Source organism: Chinchilla lanigera, unplaced genomic scaffold, assembly GCF_000276665.1.
Source record: "Chinchilla lanigera isolate Chin_1 unplaced genomic scaffold, ChiLan1.0 scaffold00040, whole genome shotgun sequence".
NCBI lineage: Eukaryota > Metazoa > Chordata > Mammalia > Rodentia > Chinchillidae > Chinchilla > Chinchilla lanigera.
This window is the reverse complement of record NW_004955441.1, coordinates 11,249,899-11,267,438: the sequence shown is the minus strand read 5'-3', so window position 1 is coordinate 11,267,438 and position 17,540 is coordinate 11,249,899. Positions and strand designations below refer to the sequence as shown.

Sequence of the window (17,540 nt, the reverse complement as noted above, 5' to 3'; positions counted from 1 at the left end):
CGGGAGTGAGTCGCTGGTCCGAAGACCCCAAAAGACCGGCGTGTCCCCTCTGTCTTTGAGACAGTCTTATTATGTAGTGCAGTGGAACTTGCTAGGTCCCCCAGGCTAGGCTCAAACCTGCAATCCTCCTACCTCCGTCTTTTTTTCCTCTTTACCTCATTGTAAAACTTTTCTGGTTTCTCCTCTTTGCTTCTCCCCCATTTCTATAAATGCTTTGCTCTTCCTATTCTGGAGCACTTGTCCGATGCCAATGCCAATGTGTTAATTATTAGGTCATTTTATTGTCTCAATTTTCTATCTTCTCTGAAGGACATGGTAGGAACACATGAGTGCACACAAACACACACACACACACACACACACACACACACACACACACGCATGCACTCTGTGGCCCAGCAAGTCCAAGGAGATCTATGAGGTGAACTCAGGGGTTTAAGAACTTGGATGGGAAAAAAATTACACATTTGTTTTTCCTAACCTCTGCCTAAACCTTAGCTTTTCTTTCAATTATGAATGTATACAATACACCAAAGGAGCATTAACAGTACCATTATTGCCAACAGAAATTACTGATAATTTTCATATCATGTGAGAGTTGTTACAGATCTTTAGAAATGCTGCTTATATTCATCACTATTTTGCAATGAGAGTAGATCCACCACTAGATCTTGTTATTTAATGCATTAATAAAGAAGCTTATGTATTGCTGCATCATAAAGTTATAATGGTTTGGTAACTTTCAATATACAGTAATAGTTTGCCTTTATTTTATGTATTTAAGAACAGAACTTGTCAAAGGGACCCTATGTCAAAACAAAACAAAAACGCATTAGTGGCATCATTCTACCCCTGCTGTGGACAGTAATACCCAATTCAGCACAAATAATTCTTTCATCGTGCATGGTACATAATAGATGCTCAGTAAGTGCTTACTGAATTGCATTTGCTGAATATTTTCTCTCTCCTCAGTGCTGCCAGCCAAGGCTGGGCCTGCCTCCCCCTATGCCAGCCCCACTTCCTGCTAAGACAGGAAGTTGATCAAGTTTTTTCTATACTGCACACAATCCACAGCCGAAGCTGGTTGCCCCACAGCCAGACCCTCCTTTGTGTTTTAAAGTGAGGGTCATCAAGCACATGAGATGATTGAGATTATGATTACAACACTGTGTGTGGTATCAGAAGATTTTTTCACATGGAGCCCAACTATAAATGCTGCAAAGTACAAAGTGTTTAAATATGCTTGGCAGTGGAATAATAATAACAGCCATTTATTTATGTAAGCAGTCTAACATTTATGTGCAAGTTCATTTACATTATGCATTCTCTCTGTTATCTGTTTTCCTTTTACAATAAACTGTACATTTTTTTGCCAACTCTTTACCCTTTGCTTCATAGCATTACCATTTGCTCATGTAAGATGGTGGTTTGTTCATACCTCAGAGACACTATATTGCTTTTCCTTTTATTGTCTTTTCATATCTGCAACCACTCTTTTCCCATTTAAAAGCTCTTATTCTCCTGCTGTCTAAGCTGGCCTTGAGTGCTGATCTTAAGAATCCAAGCAGACTGTGAGGATGGAACAGACATCAAGGAGGTGAATATAGAAGTCGAGTCACAGATTGATTATTCTGCAGGCATCCAGGAAGATGGTTGTAAGAAAAAATTACAAATGAAACATTCATGGTAAAAGGAGAATGCAGGACTTGAGTGCTGTTAGTTTAAAAGCTTTCTTAGTTACTTTTCTCATTGCTGAGACAAAATACCTGACACTCAAAGGAGGAAAGATTTATTTCAGTTCACAGTTTGTACAGGTTTCAGTCCATAGTTGGATGGCGTGGCATCCAAGGCAGGGTAGCGTGGCAGAGGGGCATCGCAGAGGAAAAACAGTCCATGGCAAAGCAGGCAGAAGCTAGCAAAGCAGCAGCAGCAAGTCCGCCTTCCTTCTCTCCCTTTATATTCCATCCTATTGATTGGTGCCACCCACACCCAGGGTGGGGCTTCCTTTATCCACACCCAGAATTAGGCTAATTCCAGTCAGTGGACTAATTTAGTACCGCACACCTTAATCCCAGCATCACAAGCCCTAGCTCCAGCCTGCTCTGAAAAGCCCCAGCTATGAGTGCATGAGGCTTTGCAGAAACATCCAGATATAAGCCTTAACAGTTTCATAATAAGGTCCACATTTAATGTCTTAGATAAAGGCCTAATATTTCTGGCAAGTAGCAGAGGCCTACCAGTTAGATAACCTGTCTAGAGAGAGGTACCTGGCCATGAGAAAACTGGAGATCAAGACTAAGCAATTCAGGCTCCAAGGCCAAAAGTGACAGGAGAAGACACCAGAAGCTTCCAGAAGAACAGAGAAGACATCGGCAGAAATGGCTGGAAAATGAGCCAACGAGAGACCATACTAAGGCTTCTTATATCCTCTCAGAACTTATTTTGAAGTGAAAGGATGAACGCAAACCTTATACAAGGATTAAGTTGTATCTCTGTATAGGGCTGGGGACCAAAGAGAGAGAGCTCCTTCATAGAGTTCCCAAGCCTCCATGGCTAGTTTTTTCTTTTAGTTTTTCTTTTTTTCTTTTTTTTTTTTTTTTTTTTTTGAGATGGAGTCTCAAACTCCTGTCCTGGAACTCAGGGACTCAAGCAATCCTGCTACTTTAGCCTCCCGCATAGCTAGGACTACAGGTGCATCCTGGAACACCTGGCTCGAACTATTTTATTAGGAAAATTTCAAACACACAAAAATAGAGGTGGAAATACAGTGACCCTTACATAGCACATTGCATAAACAAGTCTCAATATTTGTGCTGTGTTGCTTCAGCCACCCCTCCCATCAATTTCTTTTCCTTTTGTTGGTTTTTTAAAGACAGGCGCTTCCTGTATAATCCAGGCTGGCCTTAACCTCACAAAAATGCACCCCTGGCTGGCCTGGAGCTCACAATCCTCCTGTCTTAGCCTCCTCAGTGCTGCAGTTACAGGTGTGTGCCACCAAGCCTGGCCAATTTGCTTTTCTGTCGCTGTGCCAGGGATCAAAGCTAGGGCCTCCCACGTGCTAGGCAAGCCCTCTACCGCTGAGCTGCATCCCTAGCCCCTCTCACCAATTTTTTAAGCCCTCTGATTTCTATGTCACCTTTCTTGAAATCGTATCACGTTCTCATGACTCTAGCTGCTGTTCCAACGCACCTGAAGCCCGAGTATAGAGCCCCGGGCCTGTCTTCTTGGTGCGTCCTCAGCCCTTTGGAGGTCTCTAACTCAGGGTCCCCAGGCACTTTGGTCTACAGCAGAGTCCATGGCCATCCCCCGGCAGCCTTCCTACCTTGAGCTTGTGTTTTGCTATAGCTAAATTGAGGCTTGGCTAAACTGAGCTGTGAAAGGGCACGTTTTGGGGGAAGTTGAGCTGCCCTAGAGATTAATCTTGATTAGGCTACTCCTGGTCATACCATCCCCCTACCTCCTTGGGATGATTGCTTCAGGAACGTGCGTGTAATGCAAAGAAAATGGCACTTGCAGGAAATATGCTAAAGATAAGGGAATTCTGACAAATTTTCCTTGCTCTTACAAAATGTGAAAAAGTTTCTCACTCCCTTTCCTGGAGCCAACAGTGGGATGTTAATCATGTCACTTACTGTAGAAAAGTTGTTTTAACTTCCCTGTAACTCAGTTTCCTCGTGTGTAAAACGGGGATAATAAAACCTAGTCATAAGATGAGAACCAATGGAATTAATGCTTAAAACAATGTCAGGTCTATCAAAGGAGCTTTGCAAACTTTAGGTAATTGTATTATTCTGTAAGAATGTGACACTTGGCGTTATGGCAGCCATTTTGTGACCATAAAGAGACAAGCTTGTGGAAAAAAGACCAAATTATTATGCATGAAGGAATGTAAAGCAGGAAGGGACCCGATGATACTGTCAAACTACTAAATGAAACAACCCTGAAACCGCTCTACTCCCAAATTTCACATTAAGTGAAACAGTACTTTGCTTTTGTGTCTCTTTTGGTTGAATTTTCTATTTATTACTTGAAACCAAAAGCACCCTAATTGGGTCATGTGCTCAAAACCAAAATTCTTCTCCTCAAAGCTTACTCAAGTTTATTTCCTCTGTCAAGACACTACAGTTTCCCTGCTTAGCCCCCTCTATATTACTCTGCTGTAGCCAGTTTTTCAATGGTTTCTTCGTATTTTTTCTTTTCATTAAAAACATCACCATAAGTGGCAAAAGCAGGACAGCTCAACTAGTCCACATGATAGATGAAGGACCCAGATAATTTAAAAGTATTGATCGTAGCCATTTATTTCTCATTCAGAGTCCAGCGCAGAGTAGATGCTAATACAGATTTGTTAAATATACGGATGGAAGGATACAGGGATAGGTGAGGGATTTTCCAAATGAAGAGTTTTTAGGGACTACCTTTTCAGAGTAACACTTCCCCATAGTTCACTTATTCAATTAACGTTCAGTAAAGTTGCTTCAAAACTTTCCAGAATCTTGAGTGTACTTCCATGTATTAGGAATCATACCTGAGTATAATGGCACACACTTCAATCCCAGCACTTGGAAGCTTGAGGTAAGAGGATCACCAAGGCCAGGCTGGACTACATAGGGAGACCCTGTCTCAAAAAAAAAAAAAAAAAAAATCAGAGATTGGGGATGTAATGCAGTGGTAAGGTACCTGAAGCCCTGGGGATTCAGTCCCAGCACCAGAAAGAAAAGAAGGAACACAGCACAAAACAAAGCCTAAATTATGTATATACTGCACTCTACCACTGAACTATGCTCTCGTCCCTTCAAACTTTTTATTGTGAACATTTCATACCTTGAGAAAAGTTGAAAGAAAATTATAATAAAAATCTGTACGTGTTCTACCTAGGTCCAGCAATTATTATTGCCTTATTTATTTCACTGCTCTCCAATTATGTATATACTTACATCATTCCTGAAGCCCATAAAAATCAGTTGATATCATAACACTTAGCTCTTAGATATTTCTACATGCATCTTTAAAAGTAATATCTAAAAAGGAGCTTTTCCTGCAGTTATAATGACATTACGATTCCCAATAAAATTAATGGTAATTCAACAATGTCATCTGTTATCCAACTTGTCCCAAGAAATCTCTGTCTTGTGAGTGTATGTGTTTACGTGTGTTATATGTGTATGTGTGTTTGTATGCGTTTATTTTCCTAATTAGGATTCAATAAAGCTTTATGCTTCACTTTTTATATATCTTTGCGTGCTTTTAACTTAAAATCACCTGCCTCCATTTTTTCATTCTGTTACAGTGTCTTCACTGTAGCACAGGCTGGCCTCTTAACTTGCTATCCTCTTGCCTCAGCCTCCCAACCACTGGCATAGATCACCTGGCCTGACTCATCTTCTGCCTTTTAAAGAGACAGGCAGAACTAGGGGTATAACTCAGTAGTAAAGCATTTACCTAGCATGTATGAAGGTGTTTGATTCTTAGCAGCAGTTTTAATGATGTTAAATAATATAGAAAAGACACATTTATTTTCTCTCTTTACAAAAAAAAAATTCATTTTATGAGATTTTGAAGGTTAACCTAATCAGTTGGTATGGCTCCAAATAAAATTGACCCTGGAGAGTCAGGAGAGAAATAGGAATTTGCAGTAATAAGTAGGTTCCAACAAACATTAGCTACAGCTCCTTGAGCAAGTTATTTAGCTGGTATAAGGCTATTTTCTTCTACATGTGAGGGAGGCTGTTCTTTCTTTGTGGAATAAGTATGGGTTGGGACCATCACGCAAGTATCTAACATAAAGTAGAAACACAATAAATACTGATTTCTGTCCTCTAGGTCACACATATTTTTTTTTGTTTTGTTTTGGTTTGATTTTTTTGGTTTTTTTGTGAGGTTTTTTTTTGGTTTAAGAATGGGATACCTTCCAGATTGGTTAACTTTCCAAGTTTGATTCTTTCTTTAAAAATTTGTTGCCAAAATATAAATATATGTATATGAACAGCTGCAATAACTATATTGCTAATGTCTGATGGTGTATTGAAATGAACAGTTAATGTTTACAATTTTTTATGTGCTGATCGATTGTGTATGCTTGTGTCTGGTGGTCTGAGCAACTGATTTGAAGGTAACAATATGCAATGGAATTACAATGGTGAACTCCTACCATCTTGTCTAGTGATACTCTGTATTATCTCTACTGTTTTATCAAAGAATTATTTCTTACTCTCTTTAATGGTTTGAGCAATCTTTCATTCTTACATCTGGTAATCTGAACATTGTAGTTGATAGTGATATGTAATGTAACAACCACTGTTGAATCATATTATTTTGTCTTGAGACCCTGTATCACTTTGAATGTTCTTGCTTTGATTTGTTTATGTTTGTGATACTGGGATGCTGCTACTGTCCTGTTTTTTTGTTTCTTTGTTTCTCATTGACTACTCCTTTTTTTTTTCTTTTCGTCTTTTTGAGACAGGGTCTCACTATGCAGTTCAGGCTGGCCTTGAGCTCACTTTGCAGCCCAGGCTAGTCTCAAACTCGCAATGATCCTCCTGCCTCAGCCTCCCAAGTGCTGACATTACAGGCGTGTGCCACAACACCCGGCCTACTACTCTCTTTAAAAAAAAAAAAAAAAAAAAAAAGAAAGAAATATTTTGTTGCCACGTCAATTGTAAAACATTATGTTTTAAAGTCCAACATAGTGTTTTACATTACTTTTTATCTTGCTTTGCTTTGAGGTTGTGTTTTGAAAAGTAGTTTCTAGGTGCTGAGGATTTAGCTCAGCAGAACAGCGCCTGTCTGGCAAGCATGAGGTTGTGAGTTCGATTCCCGGAACCAGAAACAAAACAAAACAAAAAGTAGTTTCTGTGTATTTCCATCATGGGTTTATTATGTTAAAATTGTTCTTTTTCTTGTTTGCTTTTTTTCCTTTTCTTATGGTACTAGGGATTGAACACAGGCCTTGCACATTTGAGGGAAGCACTCTACCACTTAGCTATTCTTAGCTATCCTAACAAAGGTTGGGCATGGTGCTGCACACCTGTAATCCCAGAACTCGGGAGGCTGAGGCAGGACGATGGCAGTGAGTTTGAGGCCACTCTGGGCTGCAGAGAAAGACGTTGTCTCCAAAAAGAAGTTAAACAGTTACACTTTGGACAAGCTTTATATATTTTTGGTTCTGTCATTAATGAATAAATAAGTCTTTGATATGTGTTAACTCTAAAAAGAAATTAAAGGGATACATAGTACATAACATTCTAATTTTCTGAAAAGCAATTAAAAGCTAATTGATTATCTTTGAAGTAAAAAGATCAAATAAGACACTAAGGATTAAAAGAAAATTATTCTTTTCCAAGCACCATTCTAAAAGGCGTGTAAAATGGACAAAATTGGTTATGAAAATTCTCTACTTGATTTCTCTTTTATTCATCTCTACACTTGAAGATTAAATTTGATGCAGGAAATAGCTATAGAATAGGGGGAACAGCTTTGTTTTATTTTGTTTTATTTTGTTTTTGGAGACAGGGTCCCACTCTGTGGTTCAGGCTGACTTTGAACTCACTATATAGCCCAGGCTGGCTTCAAACTCACAGCAATTCTCCTGCCTCAGCCTCCCCAGTGCTGGGATTATAGGCATGTGCCACCACACTTGGTAGCCATCTTTTAAAGTATAGTTTTTATTGTATGATCTTATAATGCAATTAGTTATCAACAATAAAGTAATTTTCAAACTATACCAGAGTAGTCATTTATCCACAAAGGACAACCATTTTGGTGCTTTTTGTTAACACTAAATTCATACAGTCATTCTATGGCAAGGTAACACCAAATAAAGGTCATTGTTCATAATTATATAGGTCGATTCTAGAATTATAACAATAATTTCATAATAACAAGTCATAAAGGAATGTATATATATTTTTGTTTCTTTCTCCAAGCTATATTCTTTGTGTGTATTTTAGAAGATTATGTAGCACTACTGCAGCAATTTTCTTTTACTGTAATGTTATAGCATGACTCCTCTTTGCTTAGTATAAAGTGATTATATTATAAAATTAAGCACTTTTATGAATTTCAGTTGCTGCGTGAATACACATGCTTATTCATATGTGGATGACTGTGTTAAGATTTGTTTGCTATTAATCACCATTATTCAGGGCCACGTAGAATAACCAACATGAGGAATTAGACATGATTGTTACTGTTTGTTTCAAAACACTTCATCAATAGCTGATTGGCCCCGGGGAACCCTAATCTGCTAAGTCACTGAAAATGCTGTTCAGATTGTACCGAAGAACAGCGTCAGTTAAAGCAGTGAGCTTGTGTTATTTCCCAACATTACGGTGGAGCTCAGCATGAGCTAGAACAGTAATCAGAAAGAAGAGAACTATTTGGAAGCAAATACGCTAGTCAGTGAGCTGAGCACTTTCCCTCTCCAGTCTGCTTTGGTTTATGATCTCCCACCTCCCCCACCCCCGCCCACTGACGCCTCGACCTGTTCTCTGCTTCCGGAAGGGCAGGAGCCCCGTTTCTGCACCGTGCAATTTAATACTTAATCATACGCTGCTTTATGCTAGTCTCTAATTGTTTTAGGCATGCTATATATCTTCTTCTCAACTAGATTTTAGTCCCAGAAGCTGGGATTATGCGTCATATTTCTTTCTTTTGTTTGTTTGTTGTTGTTGTTGTTGTTTTCCGGTACCGGGAATCGAACTCAGGACTTCACGCTTGCCAGGCAGACGCTGTGCGGCTGAGCTAAATCCCCAGCCCCTATGCGTCATATTTCTGTTACTGCGTTTATGCTAACGGGGTAGGCACCGCTGAACCGTCTTGTGTTTTGGTTTTTTTCTTTTTTTGAGTCTTGCTGATTACTTACAGGACGTCCCAGAAGAACAGCTTGTTGTACGCAACTGCGGCTAGAACTCCCAGCACCTGCCCTCGGGTCTGCGTGGAGTGGAGAGGGCTCTCCCTGGGGCACTGTTTGCAGATTCATTCGCATCCTTCCGTTACCAGGAGCACAGATCTGCTGACGTCATTTTCGCCGTATCGCCGTCGCTCAGGAGCAGACAGGAAGAGCTCATGCGACCCAACTGCAGGTTGGGTGTGAGGATTCACTGGGGCCGGGGCTGGCAACTGGGAAATCTGGCGCCAGGGCTCTCTCTAAAAGACAAGAGCCCTCCTTTCTCCTTTCCTCTCTCCAGCGGCCTGTGTCCCACTGTGTTGAAGAAGACAAGTTTCCCGTGGCTGTGTGTGCGTACCCAGGGCTTTTGCAGCATCAGCCTGCCTCGGCCTACGAGGACCCTAGGGTAATTAACTGACCCAGCCTTCAGGTCCCATTTCCAAGTTTCTGGCCGAAAACATGTGACCGGCCTGTAATGGGTTAGATAACCAGCTGTCACCTGAATGTCAAGGGTCACGTGGTTTGACGTCCATCCTGAGCAGGGCTGTGGGAATAACTCCTAAAGAAACAGCAGGAGCTGTGCCTGGTGGCCCACACCTGTAATCCCAGTATCTGGGAGGCTGAGGTAGGAGGATTGCTTTGAATTTGAGGCCAAACTGAGCTGCATAGTGAGACTCTTGTCTCAAAAAACAAAAACAAACAAACAAAAGAAAAGACACAGAAGAGCCAGGCATGGTGGTATACAACTGTAATGACAGCTATTTGGGAGGGGGAGGCAGATGGGCAATTTAGCAAGACCCTGTCTTCAAATAAAATTTAGAAAAAGGGGGAGCTGGGGATTTAGCTCAGCGGCAAAAGCGCCTGCCTGGCAAGCACAAGGTTGTGAGTTCGGTTCCCGGTACCGGAGAAAAACCAAAAAAAAAAATAAAATAAAATAAAATAAAATAAAATAAAATAAAATAAAATTTAGAAAAAGGACCGAGGGAGTGGCTCGGCAGCAGAGCACTTGCCTAGCGTGTGAGAGGCTCTGGGTTCTCAGTGCTTAAAAAATAAAAAGATACAGGAAGCAAACAACGGATGCTGCTACTGTAGTTAAAAATCTGTAGAAAGAAGCCAGGTGAGGTGGCTTACGTCAGTAACGCCAGCTACCCAGGAATCTGGGACGGAAGGATTGCTCAGGGCCATCCTGTGCAATATAGGGAAACCCCTGGTTCCAAAAAAAAATTCCTCCCAGCTCACAACCCACCTTCTCCAAGAAACAGACCCCTTGCCTGGTGGGATGTGTCCCCGGCCAACAGATCGGCACCAAGACACGCGGTGCTGGGGCGTTTGATGAGGCCAGCGCGCTCACTCTTCCCAAGTCAGGCCAAACTAGTTTTCTCCCGGGCAATTTGATTAAATGCCCAGCAGGATGGGCTGGACTTCAGGGAGGAAGGGTTTATCAACTTGGAGTGATTTCGGGGCCGCTGCTCCCCAGCCTGTGCCCAAGGAAGAAGAGGGCTTTGATCTGTTTGTGCGGGAAGACAGCTGCAGACAGGCTGAGAGGGACGGGACAAGAGTGCGGTGCAAGGCCCGGATCCTTCAAGGCTGAGCAGATCCTGATTCCAGAAGCCCAGCTACTTCACTGCCCTTGCGCTCTGTGAAACGCTCTTTTTTTTTGCTTAAATTAACTGGGCTTGGTTTCTGTTTGCAACCAACATAGTGGTAACCGAGACATCCAGATTAAAGTAAGAAAGAGCCTTCCTATACTTGCCCTTTGAGATAAGCCAGTCGCATGAAGATGCCGATATTTCATGGCCATGAAAGTCTTCTAAATTTATCTTGTGGGCTCGCGTATCTGTGTGGTGATACCGCACAACTGCTGGTGACGCATGCGCGTTGGGTAGTATAGGAGGCCTCCACTTCCTGCCCCTCAGCTGGAGGTTAAATAGTTTCTTGAAAGAGCAATGTATGAAGAAAGATTGGCCTTAAAATTAGTTGTCATGCAGTGTATTTGTTATTAGAACCGACGTTTGTTATGGTTCCCAGCACGCGTTTACTCATATTCTCTTATTTGGCCTTTGTAGTAATTCTCTAAGGAAGTACCCTCGCATCATTGCTCTTTCACAAGTGAAGAAACAGAGGCTCAGAGAAGTCAAGTGACTTAATCAGTGTTGCTCCTTCCCTCTTCCCCAAAGGAATCCCACGTGGGGGAGGGCTGCTGGGGATTAAACCTAGGAATTTTGCATTGAGCTATACTCTCAGAGGGTGTTTTTTTTTTTTTTTTTTTAAGACAAGTTTTCACTAAGTTGCTAAATTGCCCAAGTTGGATTTGAATTTACAGTCCTGCTTCACCTCCTAGAGTTCTGGGATTCGAGGTAGATGTCACCACACCTAGCTAGAAATCATTTTTCTTAACTTCCTTTTTTTCAGCAGACCTGGGGCTTGAACCAGGGACTTTTCACTGAGCTATATCCCCAGCCCTTTTTATTTTTTATTTTGACACAGAGTCTTACAAAATTACTAAATTGCCCTGGCTGGGCAGGAATTTGCAATCCCCTTGCCTTAGCCTCCCAGAATACTGATATTACAGATGTGCACCATCATACCCAGCCAACTCTCAAGTTTTAATACCATAGATCTGCCTACTTTCAAAGTTTATGTAGATGTCCCAACACTCAGGAGGCTGAGGCAGGAAGATTCCCATGAGTTACAGGCCAGCCTGGGCTACATACTGAGTTCAAAACCAGCTTGAACTACATAGCTAGACCCTGTTTCAAAAATCCAAAACCAAAGTTTATGTAAATGTAATTGGTTTTATTCCTGTGAGATTCATCCACACTGCTGCGTGTAGCAGTAGCGCGTTTGTCTTCCTGCATGATATCCCCTTTTCTGAATATACCAGTTATTTATGTATCCATTATTATCTATAGATGTTTGGATTCTTTCCAGTTTGGAGCTACAAAGAATGATACAGCTTTGCACATTCACGAATATATCTCTTAGTGTACCACACAAGTGCATTGAATAAATACCTAAGAATGAAATTACTGGGTCAAAAGTTCAGTGCCGGGCGGGGTAGCGCACACCTGTAATCCCAGCACTCGGAGGCTGAGGCAGGATGATCGTTTAGAGTTTGAGACCGGCCTGGGCTACAAAGTGAGCTGAATTGTATAATGAGACCCTGTCTCAAAAAGAACAACAACAAAGAAAAGTTCAGGTGGTTTTGTTTGTTGTTGATTTTTTTGTGGTTGTTTGTGTGGTGCTGGGTATAGAACCCTGGGTTTCACACATACCAGGCAAGTGCTCTACTGCTGAGCTATACCGCTATACCCCTAATCCAGACTCTCAGACTTAATGGCTATCCCTAGAGGAGTTTGTCAACATAGTTTTGTCAGTTTACATTTCTGCCTCATTGATACAGGAAATTCCAGCTGCTGTATAATCTCATCAACACTCAGTGGTTTGTTTTTATTTTTCGCCACTCTGGTGAGTGAGTTTAATCTGCCTTTCCTGAGTAACTAATGAGCTTGAACATGTTTTTATTGGTCATTGGGATATCCTCTTTTAGGGAGGGCCTGTTTTAAGATTTCAGCCATTTTCAATTGGTTTGTAGGAATTCCTTGTGTATTCTGAATATGAGCCCTTAGTAATATGTATTGTCAGTGTCTCCTCAGTTCTGTGGTTTGTATTAAAGGCTTTGAATTTTTGACGTAGAAAAAATTATAATATTTGCATTTTTTTCTCCCTTTAAAAAAAAATAATGATGTCAATTATTTGGGATAAAATCCAATGAAATAAGATACCCAAATGGCACTGCTCTGTCTGCTTTGGCCAGGCCTCAAAAGCTGATGCCAAGCCAGATATGGTGGCTCATGCCTGTAATCCCAGCACTCGGGAGGCTGAAACAGGAGGATCGTTGAGAGTTCGAGGCCTGCCTGGGCTACAAAGTGAGCTCAAGGCCAACCTGAACTGCATAGCAAGACCCTGTCTCAAGAAAGACAAAAAAAAAAAAAAAGAAGCTGACGCCAATACAATGCTTCTGGTCACCCTGGCACTGCTAAGAGCAACAGATACTTCAGGATTTCTTTCTTTCTTTCTTTCTTTCTTTCTTTCTTTCTTTCTTTCTTTTGAGGGTCTTGCCATATAGTTCAGACCACTCACTATGGAGCTCAGGCTGGCCTTGAACTTGCAGTGATCGCCCTGCCTCAGCCTCCCAAGTGCTGGGATTGCAGGTGTGAGCCACCATGCAGGGAGGCTTCTGGATTTCTTGAGCCAAAACTGACAGTGAAAGTAGGGAGGCTGAGGTAAAAGCACTGACGAGCTGAGGTGCTTGGAAAGTGTTTTCTCTGCCCACCATCACTTGGGGTCAGGGAGGAGGGACCCCTCTCCGGCCCTCTGCCAGATGAAAGGCATCTCAAGGGGATCTCCCTGAATTTACTGCCTGGAGTTTCAGGAAGAACTGAGGCCTGAGCCTCGCCTTGCCGGAGGACCAGGGCTGTGGCTGAAGCCTCACCTGAGCAGGCAGTCACGTTGGGTGTAAACTGGACGTCCACCAACAGTGCCCAAAGGAGCAGTGCTCCAGGGCACAAAGCGGAAGGCTCCCGCAGTGCTCGCCGGGGATCATCTGGAAGGGCATCTTGCAGGTAAGAGACCCACAGAAGCCGAGGATGAGCAGCAAGTCGTCAAAATCTGCGTAGGAAGCAGCCAGGGTAGAGTGAAGGGAAGGACGACCTCTGAGGTCGAACCTGGAAGGGAAAGTCAGCTTGGACACTGTCCATTCCCAGAGGGCACCAGCGCCAGATGACACACAGCGGGCCACGGGATGGCTTCCCTCTCCCTCTAATCCTCTTTCCCCCAGCACAGGGTGGAGAGGTCAGAAGGTGGGGAGGTGACTGCAGAGAAACAGCTGAAGAGCCTTGGCTGGGAGCTCACTGGGAACTTTTTTTTTTTGTCTTTTTGAGACGGGGTCTCCCTATGCAGTTCAGGCTGGCCTTGAGCTCACTTTGTAGCCCAGGCTGGTCTCAAACTCGCAGTGATCCTCCTGCCTCAGCCTCCCGAATGCTGGGATTACACTCGTGTGCCACCACGCCTGGCTTCACTGGGAACTTTGAATCTGCCCTTCTCCGTGAGACGGGAGTGATGTGATGATAAGTCTGGGCTGGATTCTTCAAATATCTCTTCCAAGCTGTTTCCCTTCCGATGCATGAGCCATCTATCGGGTTTTTAATTTCAGTGATTATGCTTTAATCTCCAGAAATTGTTTGGCTCTGTCATATTTAAAAACCATTTAAATAGTCTTGTGTTCTTTGCTCATATTTTCAAGTCTTTTTTTCATTCTGTTTTTATTTTCTCTTTTCTGGGGAATGAACCCAGGAGACACTGAGTTACATCCTCATCGCTTTTTGTAAAACATAATAATAATGTTATTTTGAGACAGAACCTTGATAAGTTACCCAGACTGGCCTCAAATTTGTAATTCTGCTACTTCAGCCTCCTGAATAACTAGGGTTACAGATATATACAACTGTGCCTGGCTCATTTCTTTAACTATATTAAACAGTATTTTTTTTAACAGTGCTGGAGATTGAACCTAGGGCCTTCTATATGCTACACAAGCACGCTCACCCTGAGCCGCACCCCTCCTTCCCCGGCCCTAAACGTGGTCCTTCTGCGTGCTGGGCATGACACCTGCAATGCTGCTGTTTGATTCTGCTTGTTCGTGCCCTGTCTCTGCTAGCACTTCATTATCTTGCATGTTTAGTTTGTCTGTTTTATTTTGTTTGTTCTGAAAGCTGAATCACTGGCCTTGGAGTTCTATCTGTGGGATTTTTTTTTTTTTTTTTTATCAAGGCCCAGGTTGAAACTATAGTTCTAAAGGGAACTACTAGCTACTTCAAGTTATACAATCACGCAAGGGTTCTGTACTCACAAGCAGCATGCTTTTGGACTGAATGGCAACCTGGAGACCAGCTTCTGAAACATGCTCTGGGGAGATTCTTCTATCCCACTGTCCTTACTTAGGATCAAGTCGAGGACAGGCAAGACTTCTTGCTGTTCACTCCTGAGAGATAAGTTTGCTTCTCTTGGGCTCCTTAGTGGTCCCACTTTAAGGGGATCCTGTAGTAGAATCTGTTCCACAGGCACTGGGTACTGTTTCCTGCCCTCTGCCCTCCGTGCAGCCATTAAGGGGGAAGCTCCGGATCCCCAGACTCCTTGAGAAACCGTGGAGCTAAACTCACTCACTAAGAATGTCTCTTAGCATTCCTGCTGCCACTTCATTGTAGCCTCAAGAGGTTTCCTTGAAATGTCCCAGTGAGTAAGACCTTTACAAAATTTTTTTCAATAACTTATCCTAAGGGGACTGCCAAGTGGGTGTGTTTACCAAACCTCTTATAGCCTGTAGCTACACATCAAACCTGTGTCCTGCTACTCCTGGGACACAAGCTTCTGGATATCTGGATTAGATCCTTGTTTGAAAGCATCCAGAGGATTTCTGGCTACCTGAGAGCTGACTTGGTCCAATGTCTGAGTTGCACATAAGCAGGGACATTTAACTGAAACTAGTGACCCAAATAAGGTTACTTTCAGCTGCTTTGCTCAGCTGCTTTGCAAAGCCTATCACACATTTCACAATTAGGTGATTAGCTCTAAGATGCCTGTAATATTTCTTCCTTCCTTTCTTTCTTCGGTGGTACTAGAGATTAGACCCAGGGCCTCACATGTGCTAGGTAGCTCTACCACTGAGCTACATCCCCCGGCCTTTTTCTAAATTTTGTTTGGAGACAAGGTCTAGCTAAATCGCACACGCTGACCTCAAACGTGTGACCTCCTGCCTCAGCCTTCTGAGTACCCGGGTAGGAGCCACCACACCCAGCTGCCCGGAACATTTCTAAAGGAATATTACAAAGGAAGCCCAGCTACCGTCTTTCTGTCTTTTAACCTGCTTTTCAGGGTGCTGAGATCAAACCCAGGGCCTTGTTCATGTGAGGCAAGCACTCCACCACCGAGCTGCACCCCCAGCCCCAAGAATACTTCTGTGTGTTTGAAGTAGTGCTGCAGGGCAGTGAATGCAAGGGCCGCAGTGAACTGAAACACTCATTGGTAGGGACTACACAAGTGAAAGCTGGCGGCTGCTGAGAGGCCAAAATCAGCCAATGGCAACCGAGAACTTGAAGCTGGGGTGGTTGAGTGCCTGAGAGTTCTCTCGGATCTGCGATACTGCACATGGTCCCAAGTGAGCAGCCTCTCTGGGAGAGGGCTACGGCTGCTCATCAAGGGTGTGTTGTTTTCTTCCCTGACCGTATTTCCTAGCCTCCTTACAGAGAGGCGTGGTTTTGGCAAGCCGAATGTGGGCAGAAGAGATAGGCAGTACTTTCAACTCAGCTCATAAAAACCTCCTGCAGGGTTCTCATCTGCGCAGCGTGGCAACCTTTAACCTGAAAGGAATCAGAGAGAAGCAGTCATCACAAATTAACAGTGTGAGGCTTTTTATAAGAAACTTCAAGAAATGCTAGCGTCATCGATTCTCCCTCCCGCCTCCACCACAGTAAAGGACTTTTCTAAATTCAAGGATGTTAGAAAGACATGAATTCTGATTAGATCCTAGGTTGGAATGGGATGTAGAAAAGGGTTTTAAAGGTCATTTGAAGAATTTAAGAGATTTGAAGATGTATTACATACTACTATATCAGGCTGAGGCAGGAGGATCTTTATGAGTTCGAGACCAGCCTGGGCTACAAAGTGAGCTCAGGGCCAACCTGAACTGCATAGCGAGACCCTGTCTCAAAAAGACAAAAAAAAAAAAAAAAACCTTTACAAGAAATGTTAAAACTTTAGAAAATTAAAAAATACTTCAGAACATTTAAAATAACCTTCTGAATCATGGTTAGACACTTACATGTACATATGCACGGTAATTCTACAATGGGAGCAACAATCATGTTAGATGTTTATGTTAGTCTGTGACATAACTCATGTAGGTTTTGTTTGTTTTGTAGGAGTGGTATAATTCAATAATTTTTTTTTTAGTGCTGGCTATTGAACCTACGACCTAACACATACTTGGCAAGCAGTGTACTACTGAGCCCTACCCCAGACCCAAACTGAATAAAAATTGTAAAAAATGAGAAAAAAAAAATCACCAAAATCACACCCTACTTACTAGGAATAGAGCTGAGATAAAAACTCTGGTGCACACTCCTTTCCTCTATGACTGGAAAAGAGCCACAGGCTCGCTATGCTCTGGAATCAAATAACCTACTTCCCAATTTCACAGAGGGCTGACCTTGACAGTAATTTCTAAATGATTCTTAAGTGCTGAAGCGAGTCACAGAATGAAAGGAGAAGAATGCTTCTGAAACACTACTGTTTTGCAGAGCCCAGCTTGAGAATATGTTTGGGATTTATAAGAAGATTCAAGGATTTAATAAAACAGTGATTTAAAAACAAGAGGACAAGAAGTTTTTTGACATGGACTTAACAAGAGTTTAGGACAGTTAGGAAATACTCACTTCCAGGTAGTCTAATTGGTAGGATAAATTTGTAGGCAGAGATTGTTAAAGTGGAGAAATAGTCTGAAAGCTAATATGATTTTATGAAAGCCACTGCCGTACAGTAATAGACTTTTGCATTTCTCTCCCAGTCTTTCCAAATTCTGTTCTCAGACCTCTTC

At 42.4% G+C, this 17,540-nt stretch overlaps 1 long non-coding RNA gene across 1 annotated transcript in view; it reads right to left on the bottom strand.

Moving 5' to 3' along the window:
* The window catches only part of LOC102029330, a 14,520-nt gene extending 5,569 nt beyond the window's left edge, over positions 1-8,951 (bottom strand). Inside the window, exons 1-2 of the long non-coding RNA XR_262070.2 lie at positions 8,864-8,951; positions 4,529-4,618 (exon numbers count right to left, since the gene is read on the bottom strand). This is a non-coding gene — a long non-coding RNA (uncharacterized LOC102029330). The remainder of the gene's footprint in view (positions 1-4,528; positions 4,619-8,863) is intronic.
* Between the last annotated feature and the right edge of the window lie 8,589 nt (positions 8,952-17,540).